The 22,414-nt window shown below is 37.1% G+C and overlaps 1 long non-coding RNA gene across 3 annotated transcripts; it reads right to left on the reverse strand.

The window, feature by feature from the left end:
* Positions 1-14,806: 14,806 nt before the first annotated feature.
* LOC103887592 lies at positions 14,807-21,209 on the reverse strand. Of its 3 annotated transcripts, none has more exons than XR_001906445.3 (5): positions 20,856-21,209; positions 20,454-20,573; positions 19,729-19,780; positions 18,848-18,913; positions 14,807-16,385 (listed from the first exon to the last, which is right to left on the reverse strand). It is a non-coding gene; the product is annotated as an uncharacterized LOC103887592 (long non-coding RNA). The 3 variants fall into 3 exon arrangements; XR_001906447.3 differs by having other exon boundaries at positions 19,729-19,783; XR_001906448.3 differs by lacking the exon at positions 18,848-18,913.
* Positions 21,210-22,414: the final 1,205 nt, after the last annotated feature.

Consider the following 22,414-nt stretch of genomic DNA (forward strand, 5'->3'; position numbering starts at 1 on the left):
ATACTCTTTTACTTGTTTTTAAATATACAATAAATTATTGTTGACCCTACTCACCTTGTTGTGCTATCAAATACTGGATCTTATTCATTCTCCCTAACTACATTTTTGTGCCCATTAACCATCCAAACACCTCCACCTCCTCTACCCTTCCCAGCCTCTGATAACCATCATTCCACTCTCTATCTCCATCAGTTCAATTGTTTTAATTTTTAACTCCCACAAATAAGTGAGAACAAGTGATATGGTTTGGCTGTGTCCCCACCCAAATCTGCTCTTGAATTGTAGCTCCCATAATTCCCATGTGTTGTGGGAAAAACCAGGTGGGAGATAATTGAATCATGGGGGCAGTTTCCCCCATACTGTTCTCATGGTAGTGAATAAGTCTCACAAGATCCCATGGTTTTATAAGGGAAAACCCCTTTTTCTTGGCTCTCATTTCTTTCTTGTCTGCCGCCATGTAAGATGTACCTTTCTCCCTGCGCCATGATTGAGACCTCCCCAGCCACGTGGAACTGTGAGTCTGTTAAACCTCTTTTTCTTTATAAATTACCCAGTCTCATGTATGTCTTTATCAGCAGCATGAAAACAGACTAATACAACAAGTGAACTCTGTCTTTCTGTGCCTGGCTTATTTCACTTAACATAATATACTCCACTTCCATCCATGTTGTTGCAGATGACAAGATCTCATTCTTTATGGCTGAAAATGTACTATTTTCTTTATCCATTCATCTGTTGATGGGCACTTAGGTTGCTTCCAAATTGTGGTTGTTGTGAATAGTGCTGTGATAAACATGAGAGTGCAGATATCTCTTTGACACACTGATTTCATTTTCTTTGGATAAATACTCAATAGTGGAATTCCTGGATCATATGGTAGTCCATTTTTAGGTTTTTTGAGGAACCTCTAACCTGTTCTCCATACTGGCTGTACTATTTACATTCCCACAACTGTGTACAGGAGTTTCCCTTTATCCATATCCTTGCCAACATTCATTATTGCCTGTTTTTTGGATAAAGGCTAGTTTTACTGGAGTGAAATATCTCATTGTAGCTTTGATTTGCTTTTTTTAAATCAGTGATGTTGAGCGCCTTTTCATATATTTGTTTGCCCTTTGTATGTCTGCTTTTGAGAAATGTCCATTCAGAACTGTCACTTATTTTTTAATCAAATTAGATTTTTTTCCTATTGAATTGCTTGAGCTCCTTATTGATTCTGGTTATTAACCCCTTGTCAGATGCACAGTTTGCAAATATTTTCTCCCATTGTGTAGGTTGACTCTTAATTTTGCTAATTGTTTCTTTGCTATGCAGAAGCTTTTTAACTTAATGTGATCTCGTTTGCCCATTTTTGCTTTGGTTGCGTATGCTTGTGGGATATTACTCAAGATATCTTTGCCCAGTCCAATGTCCTGGACAGCTTTCTCAAAGTTTTCTTTCAATAGACTCATAGTTTGAGGTATTAGGTTTAAGTATTTAATCGATTTTGATTTGATTTTTGTATCTGCTGAGAGATAGCGGTCTAGTTTTATATTTCTCCATATGGATATCCAGTTTTCCCAGCACTATTTATTAAAGAAATTGTCCTATCCCCATTATATGTTCTTGGCACATTTGTTGAAAATGAGTTCACTATAGATGTATGGATTTGTTTCTGGGTTGTTCATTCTGTTCCATTAATCTATGAATCCATTTTTATGCTAGCAGCATGCTGCTTTAGTTACTATAGCTCTATAGTATAATTTAAAGTCAGGAAATGTGATTCCTAAAGTTTTGCTCCTTTTGCTCAAGATGGCTTTGGCTATTCTGGATCTTTCGTGGTTTCATATAAATTTTAAAATTATTTTTTCTATTTCCATGAAGAATGTAATTGGTATTTATTTTGATAGGGTGCATTGAATCTGTAGATTGCTTTAAGTAGTATAGACATTTTAACAATATTGATTCTTCCATTCCATGAGCAAGGATATTTTTCTATATCTTTGTGTCCTCTTCAATTTGTTTCATCAATGTTTCATAGTTTTCATTGTAGAAAACTTTTACTTTTTTGATTAGGTTTATTTCTTGGTATCTTATTTTATTTTGCAGCTATTGTAAATGAGATTATTTTCTTGATTTCTTTCTTGGATTGCTCAACATTGGCATAGAACTGCTACTGATTTTTATGTGATGATTTTGTAACCTGCAACTTTACTAAATTTGTTTCTCAGTTTTAATAGTTTTTTAGTGGAGTCTTTAGGTGTTTCTAAATATACGATCATATCATCTGTAAACAAAGATAATTTTATGTCTTCCTTTTCAATTTGGATGCCCTTCATATCTTTCTCTGGTCTGATTGCTCTAGTTAAGATGTATAGCACTGTTTTGAATAACAGTAGTAAAAGTCAGCATACTTGTGTGATCATGGCTCACTGCAGCCTCAACTTCCCTGGACTCAGGTGAGCCTCACACTTCAGCCTCCTGAAGCAAGAACTACATGCTTGTCACTAGGCCTGGCTAATTTTTTTTTTATTATTATACTTTAAGTTCTAGGGTACATGTGCACAATGTGCAAGTTTGTTACATATGTATACATGTGCCATGTTGGTGTGCTGCACCCATTAACTCATCATTTACATTAGGTATATCTCCTAATGCTATCCCTCCCCCCTCCCCCCTCCTCCCTCCCCACAATAGGCCCCAGTGTGTGATGTTCCCCTTCCTGTGTCCAAGTGATCTCATTGTTCAATTCCCACCTATGAGTGAGAACATGCGATGTTTGGTTTTCTGTTTTTGTGACAGTTTGCTGAGAATGATGGTTTCCAGCTGCATCCATGTCCCTACAAAGGACACAAACTCATCCTTTTTTATGGCTGCGTAGTATCCCATGGTGTATATGTGCCACATTTTCTTAATCTAGTCTGTCATTGATGGGCATTTGGGTTGATTCCAAGTCTTTGCTATGGTGAATAGTGCCACAATAAACATATATGTGCATGTGTCTTTATAGCAGCATGATTTATAATCCTTTGGGTATATCTCCAGTAATGGGATGGCTGGGTCAAATGGTATTTCTAGTTCTAGATCCTTGAGGAATCGCCACACTGTTTTCCACAATGGTTGAACTAGTTTACAGTCCCACCAACAGTGTAAGAGTGTTCCTATTTTTCCACATCCTCTCCAGCACCTGTTGTTTCCTGACTTTTTAATGATCACCATTCTAACTGGTGTGAGATGGTATATCCTTGTGATTTTGATTTGCATTTCTCTGATGGCCAGTGATGATGAGCATTTTTTCATGTGTCTGTTGACTGCATAAATGTCTTCTTTTGAGAAGTGTCTGTTCATGTCCTTTGCCCACTTTTTGATGGGGTTATTTGTTTTTTTTCTTGTAAATTTGTTTGAGTTCTTTTTAGGTTCTGGATATTAGCCCTTTGTCAGATGAGTAGATTGCAAAAATTTTTTCCCATTCTGTAGGTTGCCTGTTCACTGACGGTATTTTCTTTTGCTGTGCAGAAGCTCTTTAGTTTAATTAGATCCCATTTGTCAATTTTGGCTTTTGTTGCCATTGCGTTTGGTGTTTTAGACATGAAGTCCTTGCCCATGCCTATGTCCTGAATGGTATTACCTAGATTTCTTCTATGGTTTATATGGTTTTAGGTCTACCATTTAAGTCTCTAATCCATCTTGAATTAATTTTCATATAAGGAGTAAGGAAAGGATCCAATTTCAGCTTTCTACTGATGGCTAGCCAGTTTTCCCAGCACCATTTATTAAATAGGGAATCCTTTCTCCCATTTATTGTTTTTATCAGGTTTGTCAAAGATCAGATGGCTGTAGATGTGTGGTATTATTTCTGAGGCCTCTGTTCTGTTCCATTGGATTGTATCTCTGTTTTTGTACCAGTACCATGCTGTTTTGGTTAATGTAGCCTTGTAGTATAGTCTGAAGTCAGGTAGTGTGATGCCTCCAGCTTTGTTCTTTTGGTTTAGGATTGTCTTGGCAATGCAGGCTCTTTTTTTGGTTCCATATGAACTTTAAAGCAGTTTTTTCCAATTCTTTGAAGAAAGTCATCGGTAGCTTAATGGGGATGGCATTCAATCTATAAATTACCTTGGGCAGTATGGCCATTTTCACGATATTGATTCTTCCTATCCATGAGCATGGTATGTTCTTCCATTTGTTTGTGACCTCTTTTATTTCACTGAGCAGTGGTTTGTAGTTCTCCTGGAAGAGGTCCTTCACATCCCTTGTAAGTTGGATTCTTAGGTATTTTATTCTCTTTGAAGCAATTGTGAATGGGAGTTCATTCCTGATTTGGCTCTCTGTTGGTATGTTATTGGTGTATAAGAATGCTTGTGATTTTTGCACATTGATTTTGTATCCTGAGACTTTGCTGAAGTAGCTTATCAGCTTAAGGAGATTTTGGGCTGAGACAATGGGGTTTTCTAAATATACAATCAAGTCATCTGCAAACAGGGACAATTTGACTTCTTCTTTTCCTAATTGAATACACTTTATTTCTTTCTCTTGCCTGATTGCCCTAGCCAGAACTTCCAACACTATGTTGAATAGAAGTGGTGAGAGAGGGCTTCCCTGTCTTGTGCCAGTTTTCAAAGGGAATGCTTCCAGTTTTTGCCCATTCAGTATGATATTGGCTGTGGGTTTGTCATAAATAGCTCTTATTATTTTGAGATACATTCCATCAATACCAAATTTATTGAAAGTTTTTAGCACAAAGGGCTGTTGAATTTTGTCAAAGGCCTTTTCTGCATCTATTGAGATAATCATGTGGTTTTTGTCTTTGGTTCTGTTTATATGCTGGATTACGCTTATTGATTTGTGTATGTTGAGCCAGCCTTGCATCACAGGGACAAAGCCCACTTGATCATGGTGGATAAGCTTTTTGATGTGCTGCTGGATTCAGTTTGCCAGTATTTTGTTGAGGATTTTTGCATTGAGGTTCATCAGGGATATTGGTCTAAAATTCTCTCTTTTGGTTGTGTCTCTGCCAGGCTTTGGTATCAGGGTGATGTTGGCCTCATAAAATGAGTTAAGGAGGATTTCCTCTTTTTCTATTGATTGGAATAGTTTCAGAATGAATGGTACCAGCTCCTCCTTGTATCTCTATTCGGTTGTGAATCCATCTGGTCCTGGACTTTTTTTTGATTGGTAGGCTATTAATTATTACCTCATTTTCAGAGCCTGCTATTGGTCTATTCAGGGATTCAACTTCTTCCTGGTTTAGTCTTGGGAGAGTGTATGTGTCCTGGAATTTATCCTCATTTCTTGTAGCCTTTCTAGTTTATTTCCGTAGAGTTGATTATAGTATTCTCTGATGGTAGTTTGTATTTCTGTGGGGTCAGTGGTGATATCCCCTTTATTTTTTTTATTGTATTTATTTGATTCTTCTCTCTTTTCTTCTCTATTAGTCTTGCTAGCAGTCTATCAATTTTGTTGATCTTTTCAAAAAACCACCTCCTGGATTCATTGATTTTTTGAACGATTTTTTGTGTCTATATCTCCTTCAGTTCTGCTCTGATCTTAGTTATTTCTTGCCTTCTGCTAGCTTTGGAATGTGTTTGCTCTTGCTTCTCTAGTTCTTTTAATTGTGATGTTAGGGTGTCAATTTTAGGTCTTTCCTGCTTTCACTTGTGGGCATTTAGTGCTATAAATTTCCCTCTACACACTGCTTTAAATGTGTCCCAGAGATTCTGTATCTTTGTTCTCATTGGTTTCAAAGAACATCTTTATTTCTGTCTTCATTTCGTTGTGTACCCAGTAGTCATTCAGGAGCAGGTTGCTCAGTTTCCATGTAGTTGAGTGGTTTTGATTGAGTTTCTTAGTCCTGAGTTCTAGTTGGATTGCAATGTGGTCTGAGAGACAGTTTGTTATAATTTCTGTTCTTTTACGTTTGCTGAGGAATGCTTTACTTCCAACTATGTGGTCAATTTTGGAATAAGTACCATGTGGTGCTGAGAAGAATGTATATTCTGTTGATTTGGGGTGGAGAGTTTTGTAGATGTCTATTAGGTCCATTTGGTGTAGAGCTGAGTTCAATTCCTGAATATCCTTGTTAATTTTCTGTCTCATTGATCTGTCTAATGTTGACAGTGGGGTGTTAAAGTCTCCCGTTATTATTGTATGGGAATCTAAGTCTCTTTGTAAGTCTCTAAGGACTTGCTTTATGAATCTGGGTGCTCCTGTATTGGGTGCCTATATATTTAGGATAGTTAGCTCTTCTTGTTGAATTGATCCCTTTACCATTATGTAATGGCCTTCTTTGTCTCTTTTGATCTTTGATGGTTTAAAGTCTGTTTTATCAGAGACTAGGATTGCAACCCCTGCTTTTTTGTTTTCCATTTGCTTGGTAGATCTTCCTCCATCCCTTTATTTTGAGCCTATGTGTATCTCTGCATGTGAGATGGGTCTCCCGAATACAGCAAACTGATGGGTCTTGACTCTTTATCCAATTTGCCCGTCTGTGTCATTTAATTGGACCATTTAGTCCATTTACATTTAAGGTTAATATAGTTATGTGTGAACTTGATCATGTCATTATGATATTAGCTGGTTATTTTGCTCATTAGTTGATGCAGTTTCTTCCTAGCATCGATGGACTTTACATTTTGACATGTTTTTGCAATGGCTGCTACCAGTTGTTCCTTTCCATGTTTAATGCTTCCTTCAGGATCTCTTGTAGGGCAGGCCTGGTGGTGACAAAATCTCTAAGCATTAGCTTGTCTGTAAAGGATTTTATTTCTCCTTCACTTATGAAACTTAGTTTGGCTGGATGTGAAATTTTGGGTTGAAAATTCTTTTCTTTAAGAATGTTGAATATTGGCCCCCACTTTCTTCTGGCTTGTAGAGTTTCTGCTGAGAGATCTGCTGTTAATCTGATGGGCTTCCCTTTGTGGGTAACCCGACTTTCCTCTCTGGCTGCCCTTAACATTTTTTCCTTCATTTCAATTTTGGTGAATCTGACAATGATGTGTCTTGGAGTTGCTCTTCTCGAGGAGTATCTTTGTGGCATTCTCTGTATTTCCTGGTAGAATAACCAATGCAGAGAAGTCCGTAAACGAACTGATAGAGATGAAAAACATGACAGTAGAACGACATGACAAATGCATAAGCTTCAGTAACCGACTCGATCAACTGGAAGAAAGAGTATCAGTGATTGAAGATCAAATGAATGAAATGAAGTGAGAAGGGAAGTTTAGAGAAAAAAGAGTAAAAAGAAGTGAACAAAGCCTCCAAGAAATACGGGATTATGTGAAAAGATCAAATCTACATCTGATTGGTGTGCCTGAAAGTGACGGGGAGAATGGAACCAAGTTAGAAAACACTCTGCGGGATATTATCCAGGAGAACTTCCCCAACCTAGCAAGGCAGGCCAACATTCAAATTCAGGAAATACAGGGATGGCCTGGCTAATTTTTGTATTTTTTTTGTGGAGAATGGGTTTTTCCATGTTGCCCAGGCTGGTCTCAAACTCCAGGCCTCAAGCGATCCACCCACCTGGGCCTCCTCAACTACTAGGATTACAGGTGTGACCCACCATGCCTGACCTGGCATCCTTGTCTTATTCCAGATCTTAGAGGAAAGACTCTCAGTTTTTCTCAGTTTTCAGTATGATACTAGCTGTGGGCCTGTCTTACATGGCTTTTATTCTGTTTAGGTATGTTCCTTTTATACCAAGTTTTTTGAGGGTTTTTATCATGAAAGGATGTTGAATCTTACACAGTGCTTTTTCAGCCTCAATCCCGTATGGCTTTTGTATTTCACTTGGTTGATATGATGTATCACATTGATTTGTATATGTTGAACCATGCTTACGTCCCTGGGATAAATCCCCTACTTGGTCATGAAGAATGATCTTTTTAATATTTTGCTGAATTTGGTTTGCTAGTATTTTGTTGAGGATTTTTGCATCAATATTCATCAGGAATATTGGCCTGTAGTTTTCTTTTTTGATGAGTCTTTGTCCAATTTTGGTATCAGAATAATACTGCCCTTATATGGAATGAGTTTGGAATAGTACCTCCTCCTCTATTTTTTGGAATAGATTCAGTAGGAGTGGTTTTAGTTCTTTAAATACTTGGTAAAATTCAACAGTGAAACCAATGGTTCTGGGCTTTCCTTTGCTGGTAGACTTTTTCTTAATGCTTCAATCTCATTTCTTGTTATTGGTCTATTCAGGCTTTGGACTTCTTCATGGTTCAATCTTATTAGGCTATACGTATCTGAGAATTTATCCATTTCTTCTAGATCTTCCAAGTTATTGGTATATAGTTGCTCATAATAGTCTCTAACCATTTAATTTCTGTGGTATCAGTCATAATGTCTCCTTTTTCATCTCTGATTTTATTTTAATCTTCTCTCTATTTTTCTTAGTCTGGCTAAATGTCTCTCAATTTTGTTTATCCTTTCGAAAAATCAACTTTTTGTTTCATTAACCTTTTGTATTGTTTTTTATTTGTTGCAATTTCTTTTATTTCTGTTCTAATCATCACTATTTCTTTTCTTCTGCTAATTTTGAGTTTGGTTCACTCTTGCTTTTCTAGTTTTTTAAGATGCATTGTTAGGTTACTTATTTGAAGGTTTTTTTGTTTGTTTTTTGTTTTGTTTTGTTTTATACTTTTTGATGTAAACACTTATTGCTATTAACTTTCCTCTTAGTACTGCCTTTGCTGTATTCCATAGGTTTTGGCATGTTATGCTTCCATTTTCATTTGTTTGAAGAAATTTTTAAAAATCCTTCTTGGGCCGGGCGTGGTGGCTCAAGCCTGTAATCCCAGCACTTTGGTAGGCCGAGACGGGCGGATCACGAGGTCAGGAGATCCAGACCATCCTGGCGAACACGGTGAAACCCCGTCTCTACTAAAAAATACAAAAAACTAGCCGGGCGAGGTGGCAGGCGCCTGTGGTCCCAGCTACTCGGGAGGCTGAGGCAGGAGAATGGCGTAAGCCCGGGAGGCGGAGCTTGCAGTGAGCCGAGATCCGGCCACTGCACTCCAGCCTGGGCGACAGAGCGAGACTCTGTCTCAAAAAAAAAAAAAAAAAAAAAAAAAATCCTTCTTAATTTCTTCATCAACCCACTGGTCATTCAGGAGGATATTGTTTAATTTTCATGTGCTTGCATAGTTTTCAAAAATCTTCTTTTATGGATTCTACTTTTTTTCCATTGTAGTTAATGAAGATACTTGACATAATTTCAATTTTTTTGAAGTGTTTAAGATTTGACTTGTGGCTTAATACATGGTCTGTCCTTGAGAATGACTCATGTGCTGAAGAGAAGACTGTGTATTCAGAAGTCATTGGGTGAAACATTCTTTAAATATCTATTAAGTTCATTTGACTTGTAGTACACATTAAGTCCAATGTTTCTTTAATGATTTTGTGTCTGGATGATCTGTCCAATGCTGAAAGTGGAGTTTTGAAGTCTCCAGCTATTATTGCATTGGGGTCTATTTCTCTCTTTAGTTCTAGTAATATTTGCTTTATATATCTGGTTGTACCAGTATTGGATACAACACTGGTACAAGCAGATTTTAAATTGTTATATCCTTTTGCTAAATTGACCCTTTTGTCATTATATTATGACCTTCTTTGTCTCTTTTTATAGTTTTTGTCTTGAAATCTATTTTGCCTGATGTAGTATAGCTACCCCAGCTCTTTTTTTAGTTTCTATTTGCATGGAGCAGCTTTGTCTCTCTCTTTATTTTCAGTCTATGTGTGTCTTTATAGGTGAAGTGAGTTTCTTGTAGACAGTAGATCATTGGATCTTTTCTGTTTTATCCATTTAGCCACTCTATGTCTTTTGATTTGAGAGTTTAGTCTGTTTACATTCAGTGTTATTATTGATTATTTAGGACTTACTCCTGCCATTTTGTCATTTGTTTTCTGATTATTTTGTGGTCTTATCTTCCTTCTTTCCTTCGTATCTTCTTCACGTGAACTTGATTTTCTTTGGTTTTATGTTTTAATGTCTTGTTTTTTATTTTTTTGTGTACCTGTTGTAGATTTTTTTATTCGAGGTTACCATGAGGCTTACAAATAATATCTTACAACTGATGGCAACTTAACGTTGATTGTAAAAACAAACAGATAAACTAATAAGCAAAGAGGAAACTTATAAAAACTCTGCACTTCAAATTCATCCCCACTATACCCACTTTAACTTTTTGTTGTTTCTATTTATATCTTATTTCACTGTTTATGTCTTGAAAAGTTCTTGTAGTTATTTTTTATAGGTGAATCTTTTAGTCGTTTTACTCAAGATATAAGTAATTTACACACCATAATTGCATTGTTATAACATTCTGTGTTTTTCTGTAGACTATTACCAGTGAGTTTTGCACCTATTGCTCCTTTACATCCTTTTCTTTCAGATTGGAGAGCTCCCTTTTGCATTTCTTGTAGGGCAGGTCTGGTGTTCATGAAATCTCTCAGCTTTTGTTTTTTCTAAGAAAGTCATTTCTCCTTCATGCTTGAAGTATATTTTCTCTGGATATCCCATCATTCTAGGGTAAAAGTTTTCTTCCTTCAGTACTTTAAATATGTCATGCCACTCTCTCTTGGCCTATAAGGTTTTCACTGAAAAGTCTGCTGTCAAACGTATCAGAACTCCTTTGTATAGTAATTGTTTCTTCTATCTGACTGCTCTTCGTATCCTTTCTTTATCCTTGACCTTTGGGAGTTTGATTAATAAATGCCTTGAGATAGTCTTATTTGGGTTAAATCTGCTTGGTGTTCTATAACCCTCCTGTATTTGAATATCGGTATCATTCTATACATTTGGAAAGTTCTCTGTTATTATCTCTTCGAATAAACGTTCTACCCCAATCTCTAACTCCTCTTTAAGGTCAATAACTCTTAGATTTGCCATTTTGAGGCTGTTTTCTAGATCTTGTAGGCATGCTTTTTTTCTTTTTTTTTCTTTTATCTCTTCTGTGTATTTTCAAATAGTGTGTCTTCAAGCTCATGATTTCTTTATTCTGTTTGAAAGTGATGTCATGTTTTAGGAAAAGAAGCTCTTGTCATTTATAAACATATGCTGAAATATTACACATGAAATAATGTGATGTCTAATGTTTATTTCAAACAATGTGGACAGCAAGAAATTTCTGAAGTGTAGATGAAACCCAATTTATACTGGGCCAGGAATTGATAATGTAGAAACTGTGAGACACCCCTTGAAAGTTTATTATAGCCCCTTTTTTTTACATATCTTTGTAATTTTTTCATAATAAAGGTTTTTATAATTAAGAAATCATGAGAAAATGGAAACAACCCAAATGTCCATCAACTGACAAATGGATAAATAACATGTAGTATATCCACACAATTGAATTTACTTGGCTATAAAAAGAAATGAATAATACATGCTACAGTATTGACAACCTTGAAAATGTATGGAAGTGTAAGAAAGATCACATATTGTATGATTTTATTTGTATGACATATCCTGAATAGTCAAACGTCTGAAAATAGAAAGTGGATTCATAGTTACCTAAGGCTGGGGAGAATGTGGGCATTTGGGGATGATGGCTCAGGGGAGTGGGGTTTCTTTTGGGGAGTAATAAAAATGTTTTAAAATTGATGTGGTGATGAAGGCATAATTCTGTGAATACATGGAAAGCCATTGGATTAGGCACTCTAAAAAGAAGACATATGGGGAATAATTTAGAAAACTTGAAAATCACGTGTGTCAGACATTAAAGAAGCATTGTTAATTTTGTTAGAAGGGATAATGACATGGTAAATGTGTAAGGAAATCTGTTTTTTATAAAAGCATCCCACAATATCTAAGGATAAAACATTATAATGTCTGAGATTTGCTTTAAGCCACCTCAAAAAATAGATGGAAAAATCTAAATAGTTGTTATATGTATGTTGTATGTAGGACTTATTATGCTTTTCTTCCTATGTATGTTTGAAATTTTGAAAAATTAAAAAAAAAAAAGAAACAAAAAGAAATCCATGAGCTATTGGGAAAGGAGACATTTTGAATCAGAATGGTTATTCCCAGGTGAACATTGCCGTCTTATACACAATAATAGTTCCCTGTTGATGCTGGAAAATGGTATTATGTGGTGAAATAAGACTGAGAAACCATGAGTTAGAAAAGACTGGAAGACTTTTCAGAACCTTAACTATGTAAAGATACAAGATGGATCTCCAAGATGAAGGATACATTATCATAAAAGATTTTTTTCATGTACATGCTGTGTATTAGGTAATATAAACAGCAAGGAGGCAAGATCATTCTGTAAAACACAGCTCATCATTTTGTTGATAAGAATAACTTGTCTTTCTGTGATCAGTCCAGTCTTATACCAGTACTAATGTTTTAATTTGGAGTCAAGGAACTAATAATAGACATGCTCAATTATTTTTTCAAATTTCTCATACTTCCATTTGCTTAAAATTATGTCTGTTGTTCAGAACAACCCATGGTCCAGACCAATGATGCAAGGTTTGAGTTGCACATTAGATTTTGCAAAATTTTAATGCTACTTAATTTATAAAGCTTTGCCTTGTCACATATTCAAGGAGCTAAGTCTTGTGAGCCTGGAGTATATAGTTTTTATTGAGCAAACCAGAGATCCATGCTTCACAACTCCAGTGCTCCAAGTCATTCTAGTCTTTCAGAGTATATTGCATATTCATGGCACAGACATGTGGAACAAGTTCAATGTACATACCTAGAAATTTCATCATCACCTTGCATGAAAACTGCCCTGTGAATCATGGGATGCCAGCCTTTAAGTGCTATTCTATGAACCATCCTTTTGCCTTCAGCTTCCAAGATTTTTTGGTAAACCCCTTATCACTCAAGCCTTTTGACAAAGAATCACAGAACTTGAATTGAAAATTAATAATCATAATTCTGGATGCTGCAGTTAGCTCAGATATAATAATATATACCTACAAGACATTAAATCTTAGGTACATTAAAATTTACATCAAATGATTCCAAAAATGAGTATAAATAATTCAACTTTAACGTTAAATCTTAGTTAGCATCAACTGAACTGGCCCATCTTGGGAAATAACCATTGAAGTCCTCTAGAGGCACTGTTGTGTCAGAGGGTTGAAAGTATCAAGTCCGAAATCAGAACGTATTCAAGTAGAGCTTCACTTTGTATTAGCTATAAGACCTGGAACACCTTAGTTAACTTTCCTAATCCTCAATGATCCTTCTGAAAAATGAAATATAATGGTACCTACTTCATAGGGTTTTTGTGAGGACTAAGTGAAATGTTATGTATCATATGCATAAAGTATTTAATACAATGTTTGTACATGGTATGTCTAAATATTCACTATTAGTGGTTTTTATGCATATTTTATTTTTCTAAAAAAAATAGTATTCTACTAAACACATGTGTGGGGGTAACACCGATTTAAACAAAATTAACTTCTAATCCTAAGCATCAAACACAGTACCCTTTATATGATGGTTGTGTAAAAGATGTTTATTTTATTTTATTATCTTTTTTTTCTGTGATGAAGTCTCTCTGTGTTGCCAAGCTGGAGTGCAATGGTGCAATCTCGGCTCATGCAACCTCCATCTCCCGGATTCAACATTCTCCTGCCTCAGCCTCCCGAGTAGCTGGGACTACAGGTGCCCACTACCATGCCCGGCTAATTTTTGTATAAGTAGAGACAGTGTTTCGCTATGTTGGCCAGGATGGTCTCGATCTCTTGACCTCATGATCTGCCCGCCTTGGCCTCCCAAAGTGCTGGGATTATAGGCGTGAGCCACTGCGCCTGGCCAAAGATGTTTATTACTAAAAATGAAGGATAAATAATTAAATCAGAGTCTTCTAAGCCTATAGGTTAAGTCTTTGGGGGTTTTTAAGTTAGTGGCAGAAATGAAGACTTTGCCTACCTCACATACATCCTACTAAAACAGAATAGGAATTCAGTTATCTAAATAAAGCTTAATATATTCCTGAAAAGAGCATCATAACCAAATTCCATGTTCCACTGGCATCAGAATGTCTTTGAATCTGATTATTATCTTAAGCCACATTCCAATGAGCCCAAAGTGCCCTGTGAGGAAAAATAATTACTCAATTGCTAGTAGTTGGCAGATCTCCCATTAAAAAAATAAAATAAAAGACTTTAAACTTGCCTTTGCATTCCTCATTTCAATACTAGTTAAATCAAAAGTGGATTGTGATTAAAATGGAGATATTTTTATGCACTAGCATTTACAGTATACGTTTTCTAAATCATATTATTTTTGGTATTGTTTAATGAAAGGTTTAGTTCTTCTTGGTTTTTCCCTTCCACATGAATTAGATTTTAAACTTTTCTTTCTCTAGTGAGGAAAATATTGTAGTTCTACACATACCCCTACAGCCCTAAATGACATATAATCTACTGATGACTTCACTGCTCCTCATTTGCAGACTTTACATTTGGAAAGTTCTTAAATGGAGAAGAATTACTGCCTAAAAACTGATCTATTTGTTTAAAGTATACAAAGAATAGGCCAGGTGCGATGGCTCACGCCTGTAATCCCAGCACTTTGAGAGGCCGAGGTGGGTGGATCACCTGAGGCCAGGCATTCGAGACCAGCTTGAAATGAAATGAAACCCCATCTCTACTAAAAATACAAAAAATTAGCTGGGCGCCTGTAATCCCAGCTACTCGGGAGGCTGAAGCAGGAGAATCGCTTGAACCCAGGAGGCGGAGGTTGCGGTGAGCCGAGATCGCGCCACTGCACTCCAGCCTGGGCAACAAAAGCAAAACTGTCTCAAAAAAAAAAAAAAAAAAAAAAAAAAAAAAATCAAAGAATATAGAAGTTGGAAGTACAAATTTGTTCCAAATTCAGAGACACAAAAGTAGTGATTTGCTTTAAAAATTACATATTTAAAGAAAAGCAAAAAATGAAACGTCTCTAATTTGCAGCCAGCCATTCTTAGGGATTTCTAAGTATCTTTCTGGGTTGAATTTAGAATATAGTTCCATAAACGAGAGAAACTTTTTTTTAAGTTTAAAAATATTTTAGTGGTCAATCATGTAGTGCTCAAGCTTGGAGTAACCAGAGGGAAGTGAGATCCATCATTTATTCTCAGATTTGCCAAATATTGGCTATATGACTAGCATTGGGCGCAGGCTCCAAAGGGATTTTTCCTCATCTGTAACACAGCTAAATGACCTCTAAAGTACTTTTTGGCGATATTACCTTATACTGGAAACAAAAAGATTGTGGGAAAATCTAAATCACTGTGAACTGAAAGGCAAGTGAAGGAAGCTGTTGATAGTAAAACATTCTGACATACCCAAGCTTTATTGAATGGAATCAGGCTATAATGAAAACAACATCTGGATGTGATTGTTTAAAACCAAATGCATAAAGGGGAATCCAAATTATGTTAGATGTTACACTGACTAACATCAGAAACTTGGGAAAAGAAACCATTTGACAGAAAAAACAAGACAGAAATGGCCCATACGGAAAGAGTGGTTGCTATAAACCAGAGCATATTATTCAACATAAAGGAAATTAAAAGACGCTAAAGTCAAGGAAACTGACAAAGCCAGAAACGTGAACTATCCCATTAATACAACCCTTATGTTAGCCTAATTGACTTCAAAATATTTTATTTTATCTATAATACAAATTTATATCTCCATGATAGTCTAAATGATAGGCATCACCCAGACAAGAGTTCTGTCTTTAAAATGTTCAATTAGATTTACAACTGCATTTGTCCGTCTGTTGTACATCTTTCTCTACCCTTTCCAGTAAAAACATTTATGGTGGTTACGGCTACTAAATGTTCCCAAGTTGAGAACATTTTCAATAGTGAGTTTAAATATTTGTTAAAATGTTCTTTTTCTCTAATTTGACAATATTGGAAATCTCCCTGGGGTCATTTTGATCAATACATCACTCAAAGTTCCACAACAGCAGGATCTTGTGAGGTGTATATCATGTCAAATGTAGAGAGAAAAGAAAAGCAAAAATAACTACCACTTATATCACTTATTGGGAACCCAATACATAAGCCCACCCTATAAGCCAAGATGTGTCAGGTGGGTGTTATCTTTGTATTATAGCTGAAAAAACTACAGTGAAGTTCCAAAATATTAACTATTAACTAGCTTATTTAAAGTCATGAACCTGTCAAGTAGCAGGGTTAGAGCACGTACTCGGGTCTGTCAGTCTCCAGAGTCTATGCTTACTCCACTATGCCCTGCTGGAATTGACAGAGGCAGGATATAACATTATATATGCCTGCAAAATGTGTGAGCACGCATACAGGCACATTTCTCTGAGGCGAGGCTCCATTGCTTGAATCAACTTCTCATAGAAGTCATGACCCCAAAAGGATTCAAAATTCCAACAGTGAATTCAGCAGATCCTGGCTGAATACCATTTCGCTCTAGAAAAAATTAACAATAAAAGATAACTAGGTTCGAAGTACACATCCCATCACTTCACTTAAGTTCCCATCTGCATACTTTCTGTATACACAGTGCCCTAAAATTTACATAGCTTCTTGATCATCCTCACCACAGCCTTACTAGAACCTCCTGTTTTGCTCAGGAGGAAAGAGAGAATCAGAGAGAGTAGAAATTTCATGTGAGAGCACAGCACTAGCCAAGGCTGAACTTCTTCCTGGTCCACAGTTCAGATCTAGACCTCTTCCCGTGTGGAGCATGGCATCCCTGGGAGCATGCCCTTGGGCGAGGCACCCAGGCACTCAGAGCCTCTGCTCTCTCTCTTTAGCTCTATCACTCTGAAATTACTGAGGCACTGCAATATGCTCTAGAAAATATTACAGAGTCAAGAAAAGGAATTCCTAATAATTTCTTCTGTCCAACAAAGAAGCTTATATATATAAGCTTAATCTCTTTTCCCTGATTAGGAACAAAGTGATTCTAAAGTAAAGTAACAAAACATTACCCCCACCCCAAAAAATGCCAGTTCCCTTCCCAGGCTACTAAAGGAGCCAACTACTCAGGAAAGCATTCTTGTTCAACAGTTACCTATCAAAACCAAATTGCAACATTGATAGATGCCTAATTTATAAATCCACTTAGTCCCATATTTTTCTCATTCTTTCCAAAGTGTTTGTTATATATCTACATATCTTTTAGGCCCTGTTCAATTTCCAAAAATAGTTGAATGTTTTATGACAAGCTTACACGTGCCAAATGTGCACAAACCTTATCAGTTGCTAACCCCAAAAAAGGGAGAGGGGGGCAAATTGGGAGGAATGGAGGGACACATATAGATATATATTGTAGAGTTATAGAGCTTTGATAACTTTTCTGGAGAGGACAGAGGAGAATAAGAGAAAGAAGAAAGAGAGAGACAGGGAGACGGAGGGGAGAAGGGAAAGAAGGGAGAGGGGAGAGGGAGACACATTATTCTAGATAACCTACATGAAACCACAGCTGTCAAGAAAGTAAAGCAGGCAGATGATTCCCTTTGTCAGATCTTCTCCATGGAGTTAGTCCACTTCCTTTCCTCCATCTGTTCTATGGTACAGAGTGGAGGGTGTGTGCCTTGGGGCAAATGTTCAGGTTGGTGAACCTATACAGGCTGTGACCATATGCCTACTTGTCTATTTGTTCTTTAGCCAGTTTGAACAGCCCTGTTTAGATGATTTGGGAACCAGTGATCAAAGATATTGCTTCTTGTGCCATTACACATATTTCAATAAATCAAACTCTTCCAAAAGCTACCATTCCAGATTTCCAAGTTGAAAAGACAGAGAGATTGGCTCTAGTGTGTCGGGCCCGTGCCAGGGAGTTCCCCAGTCTCAGCATGACAGAAACATGATGTAGAATATCTTTTTTGCATGTCATCTACCAATGACCCCTGAACATTTTCAATGAGAGGATTTTAACACTTAGATTCATGCCTTTTACAGGTTAATGGCTATGCCTTTAACAAGTGCTCTTTAAATAAGAAAAAAAAAGGTAAAGCAGGCTAATTTAAATCTTAAACAAATTGTGATGATTGCCTCTTAATAACAACACTCTCCCTTTAAGTTGTCCTTTAAGGTGACACCTCTAATCTCCTTAGGTCACACCCCTCTCTTTAACCTCCCTTCACGACTCAAATACATCATGCCTTTTCCTGTATAAACTTCCCTCGATCCAGCCTCCTGTTCCTGGGCTGTTTATAGAAACAGATAAAGAACTTACTTTGTTCTTTTACCCATATGGCACAAATGTGTCCAAAATCAAAGTCACAGGTCCCATGGGCAGAGAACAGAGGAAGGGAGGGAGAATGATTTATGATAGTCAAAGTGTGGGATGGTGCAGGAAGATAAGAGAATGAAGCAATTTCTTGCATGAGCCTTGTTCTCAAGGATGATTAAAAATAAATAGCTAATCTTTCCTTCTGCTTGAGTGAAAGACTTGTACTGACACGTGGGTGGAGAGAGAGGCCATTACTTCTCATAAGTATTTTTGAAATCAAATCATTCAAAATAAATGTCTATTGAATATTTACTCTGTACATGAATTTATTAATAATTTCACCTTCTGTACTTGAACTAGTTCAGCTTTATCTCATGTTTAGCTGATTTTTGCCTTTTTTTCTTATCCCTCCTGGATTTTCCAACCTAGAGTTCTGCTCAACTCCTATTTTCTCATTTTATTCTAAGCTAATATAACATTTTATTAAACATTGGCTGTTAGGCGTAGAAGCTTTTTCCCCACCCACATGTACACTGAGTAGTTGTTTGGGGTAGATGTTTACTAAGTTATGCTCTATAGTTCTTTATAAATCCTTTTACCAGCAAGCCAACTTAATGTGCAAGTTAAGGGCTTTGTGCAAACTTCAAGGTAAATTTGTTCTTCCCAAAAGCTTTCTCAAGAAGGCCCATACCTTCACGATTTTAAGAGCTGTAAACTTCCTTATGGTGTGACTCGGTCTTGAATTTCACTTGTATTCCTCAGAAGCACAGGGATATAAATGGAACACAAAACAGAAACTCAATAGATACATATTTAAATAGACTTTATTCCTTCCCTTTCTGGATGTTCTTTCTTTCTGGAAACTGAGCTCCTCTCTCTTTTTTTAGCTGGTATATGAAAGTGACTTTAATTAAGCTTTATGGGTAGGTATTATCAGAGATTTGTCCAGCAAGTGTAACCCAACTTCATAAAAAACAAGGTAAATCTCTGTGTGTGTCTGCATGTGTGTATACGTGTGCATTAAATATAATGTATTACACATCATATAAAATTATAAACAAGCAATCAAATATAAATAAACAAATCTAGCAATTTGTTATGGACTTAAGAAAGAAAACACATTTAAATGGCAGGCAGTGGAGCTGCAGGGCAAGGAATGAAAATGAGCCATGATGAATAAAAGAGTCCACAGAGAACACAGTCACATCCTCCCCCTGAGTCTAATAATGGGCACCTCCCTCAGACAGCCATGGTGAAGATTAAAGGAGGTAATACACGTAAAGTGTTTGGAAGCACACCTAGCGCTCAGTAAGTGCTCAGTAAAGATTATTACTATGGAATTTTAGGTGCTTCATGTGTGCCTGTGAATAGGAGGTGCCGGGAATACAATGATGAATAAGAACAAGCACTTGTGGAGTGAAATAAACATAAAATAAAATATGTAAATATAATCATTTCACATTCTGCCAGTTCATATGGTGAAAAAACAAATAGAATGCCGAGAGCAAAAGTAATGAGCAGGCGCGCCCCTCCATTGCGTGGCCGGGGAAGGGCTGAGGAAGGGATACTTACACTGGTTTGGGCACCTCAGCTGAGATGTCTTCCACTGTGACTTCTTGTGTTCCTTCTCCAAAAGAATTTTAAAAATTAATAAAACTTTTTAAATGTTGTCTTTCCCCCTTCTTTCATCATATCCTCGAAGTCACTTATCAATTCCATTCTTGTAGAATAGAACTACATATTCCATATGAACCAAGCTCAGTTCACAGTGATCCCTGTATTTTTCTAACTAGTGACTACATGCTCTATTTTTTGGCCTCAGACAGATCTGGGTTGAAATCCCACTTCCTAGTTGTGTGTCTCTGGCCATTTTCTTCATCTGTAAAAAATGTGGAAAATAAAATCTCCTGCTTCATAGAGATATCATGGAGGTAAATGAGATATTTTAAGCTCTTTTTTTATTATCACCTAGGCTGAAGTGCAGTGGCATGATATCTGCTCACTGCCACCTCCGCCTCCCAGATTCGAGTGATTCTCCTGCCTCAGCCTCCTCAGTAGCTGGAACTACAGGCACCCACCACCACGCCCAGTTAATTTTTTTGTATTTCTAGTAGAGATGGGGTTTCACCATGTTGGCTAGGCTAGTCTCAAACTCCTGACCTCAGGTGATCGGCCCGCTTCTGCCTCCCAAAGTGCTGGGATTATAGGCGTGAACCACCACACCCAGTCAGAAACAATTTAAGTTCTTTTCTCAGTTACTGACAGAGTTAAGTGCTCAATAAACAGGGAGTACTTACAATAAAAATTAGAACTTTATCAACAACTTTAGCAGGTTTACTATCGAGCAACTGTGGCCATATTGCCCTTTCTGCTGTTCTTCATAATTACACTTATTTCACCTTCATCAATCCAAACTCCTTCCAAAAGAAAAAAAAAGAAAAGAAATGAAAAATCAAATAAGTTATCCTCAAGTTCTTAGCTTTAAACTTGATTTGTGGACACGTTGAAGAGTTGTGTAGAGCCCATCTGGTTTATTTCCTTTATATCAGTCTCCCCTATGTCACCAAGTAGTTGCTGGCCACTGAGACAGTCCATGCTGTTGGCTATATAAATGCTAAAGCTTCCAAATGCACAGCCTACAAAAAGCAAGGGAAATGAATCACTCTATAGAGTGTTGTTGATAGAGTGTTGAGCAGTACCTGATGTCCCAGTTCCACTTCTTCCAGTTTTGTTAGATGACGACTTATTCTTTCACTTTTTTTCCTAAAACAAAACAAACAAACAAACAAATGCCAGTTATCACTGAAAGCCATTTGAATTCAAAGCCAACATTCACTCTTGCCATATATCATCACAGTGTACCTGAAGGCCATCACTCCCCTTTTGCAGTACATATTGACATCCCCTCAAACAGTTGCAGAATATTCTACCATGACTATAATAACAATATTAGTTCAACAATTGAAAATATTATCCAGTGCTTTTTTTTAATTTCAAGTTTTATTTTGGATTCAGAGAATATGTGTGCAGGTTTGTTACGGCATGATGCTGAGGTTTGGGGTATGAATGATCCCAACACCTGATAGTGAGCATAGTACCCAGTAGGTAGTTTTTCAGTCCTTGCCCCTTTCTTTCTCTCTCCCCGCTCTAGTAGTTCCCAGTGTCTGTTGTTTCGATCTTTATATCTGTGTGTACCCGATGCTTAGCTTCCACTTATAACTGAGAACCTTGTCCAGTGCTATTTTATAGTGAAAATTCTACTTTGCTGCCATCAACTTACCAAGCCCCTGTACACACATAGGCAGTGGGTATAATTCCCTGACCCCAAATGATTTATAGAATACCCTTGCCAACAAGAGTTACTATTTTGGCCCTCTGGAACTTATCAAGGCTTTTTGGTGTCTATTTCCTCATACCATCTTCCCAGTTCTGTGAAGTATGGCAGCTGTCATAGTCCCCATTCACAGATGGAGAAAAATGAAATTGTAGAGCTATAGAGAATTTCCGAGAGCCACTATCAATAATATTTACTCTTTGCAAGTCACTCATTAACAGGCCATCTGAAAGAGTATAGCCTGGAAAGGTCCTCTCATTTTGATGAAATAGGAAGCAAACGTTTGCAAACAGTGTTCAGTTGGAATATGCATTTGCAAAGCAAGAAAGCTTATAGCACATATAGCACATATACCAGTGTAGTCCTCAGACTCATTGATCTTGCCTGGTTTGGTCATCCCATGAGATGAAAGCATGGAGAGAAAGAAGCCTGGATCACAGGTGAGACCCTCTTCCAGGTGAATTACACTCTCCATGTGTAAAACCTGTCTCTCTTCTAGAAAGCCCCACCCCTGAGCCCAGCTGGCTGTTTCATGAATTTGTGTTTCTGATCACAGGGGCAACTAAGTGAGGCAGTGTGAAGACCTCAAAGCAGGCCCATCATGACTTCTGGAAGCTCCTCTATGCACATGCCCTTTTGCCTCTTGACACAAATAAGGGGTAGAATCTTTCAAATACATCAGTAGAGAATACAAAATCTTTGCTCACAGAAGTCTTACCTTAAAAATAGAAACTCGTAGTTCTTTTACATCACCATGAAGAGTAGACATTTTTAAAATACTATAGAACAGTGGTCCACAAACCACAGCCTGCCATCTGTTTTTATAAATAAAGTTTTATTGGAACATAGCCACGTCTATTCATTTACAGTTTGTCTATGGTTTTCATGCTGTAATGGCAGAGATTTTATGGCCCACAAAACCTA

Source organism: Papio anubis, chromosome 11 (assembly GCF_008728515.1).
Source record: "Papio anubis isolate 15944 chromosome 11, Panubis1.0, whole genome shotgun sequence".
Lineage (NCBI taxonomy): Eukaryota > Metazoa > Chordata > Mammalia > Primates > Cercopithecidae > Papio > Papio anubis.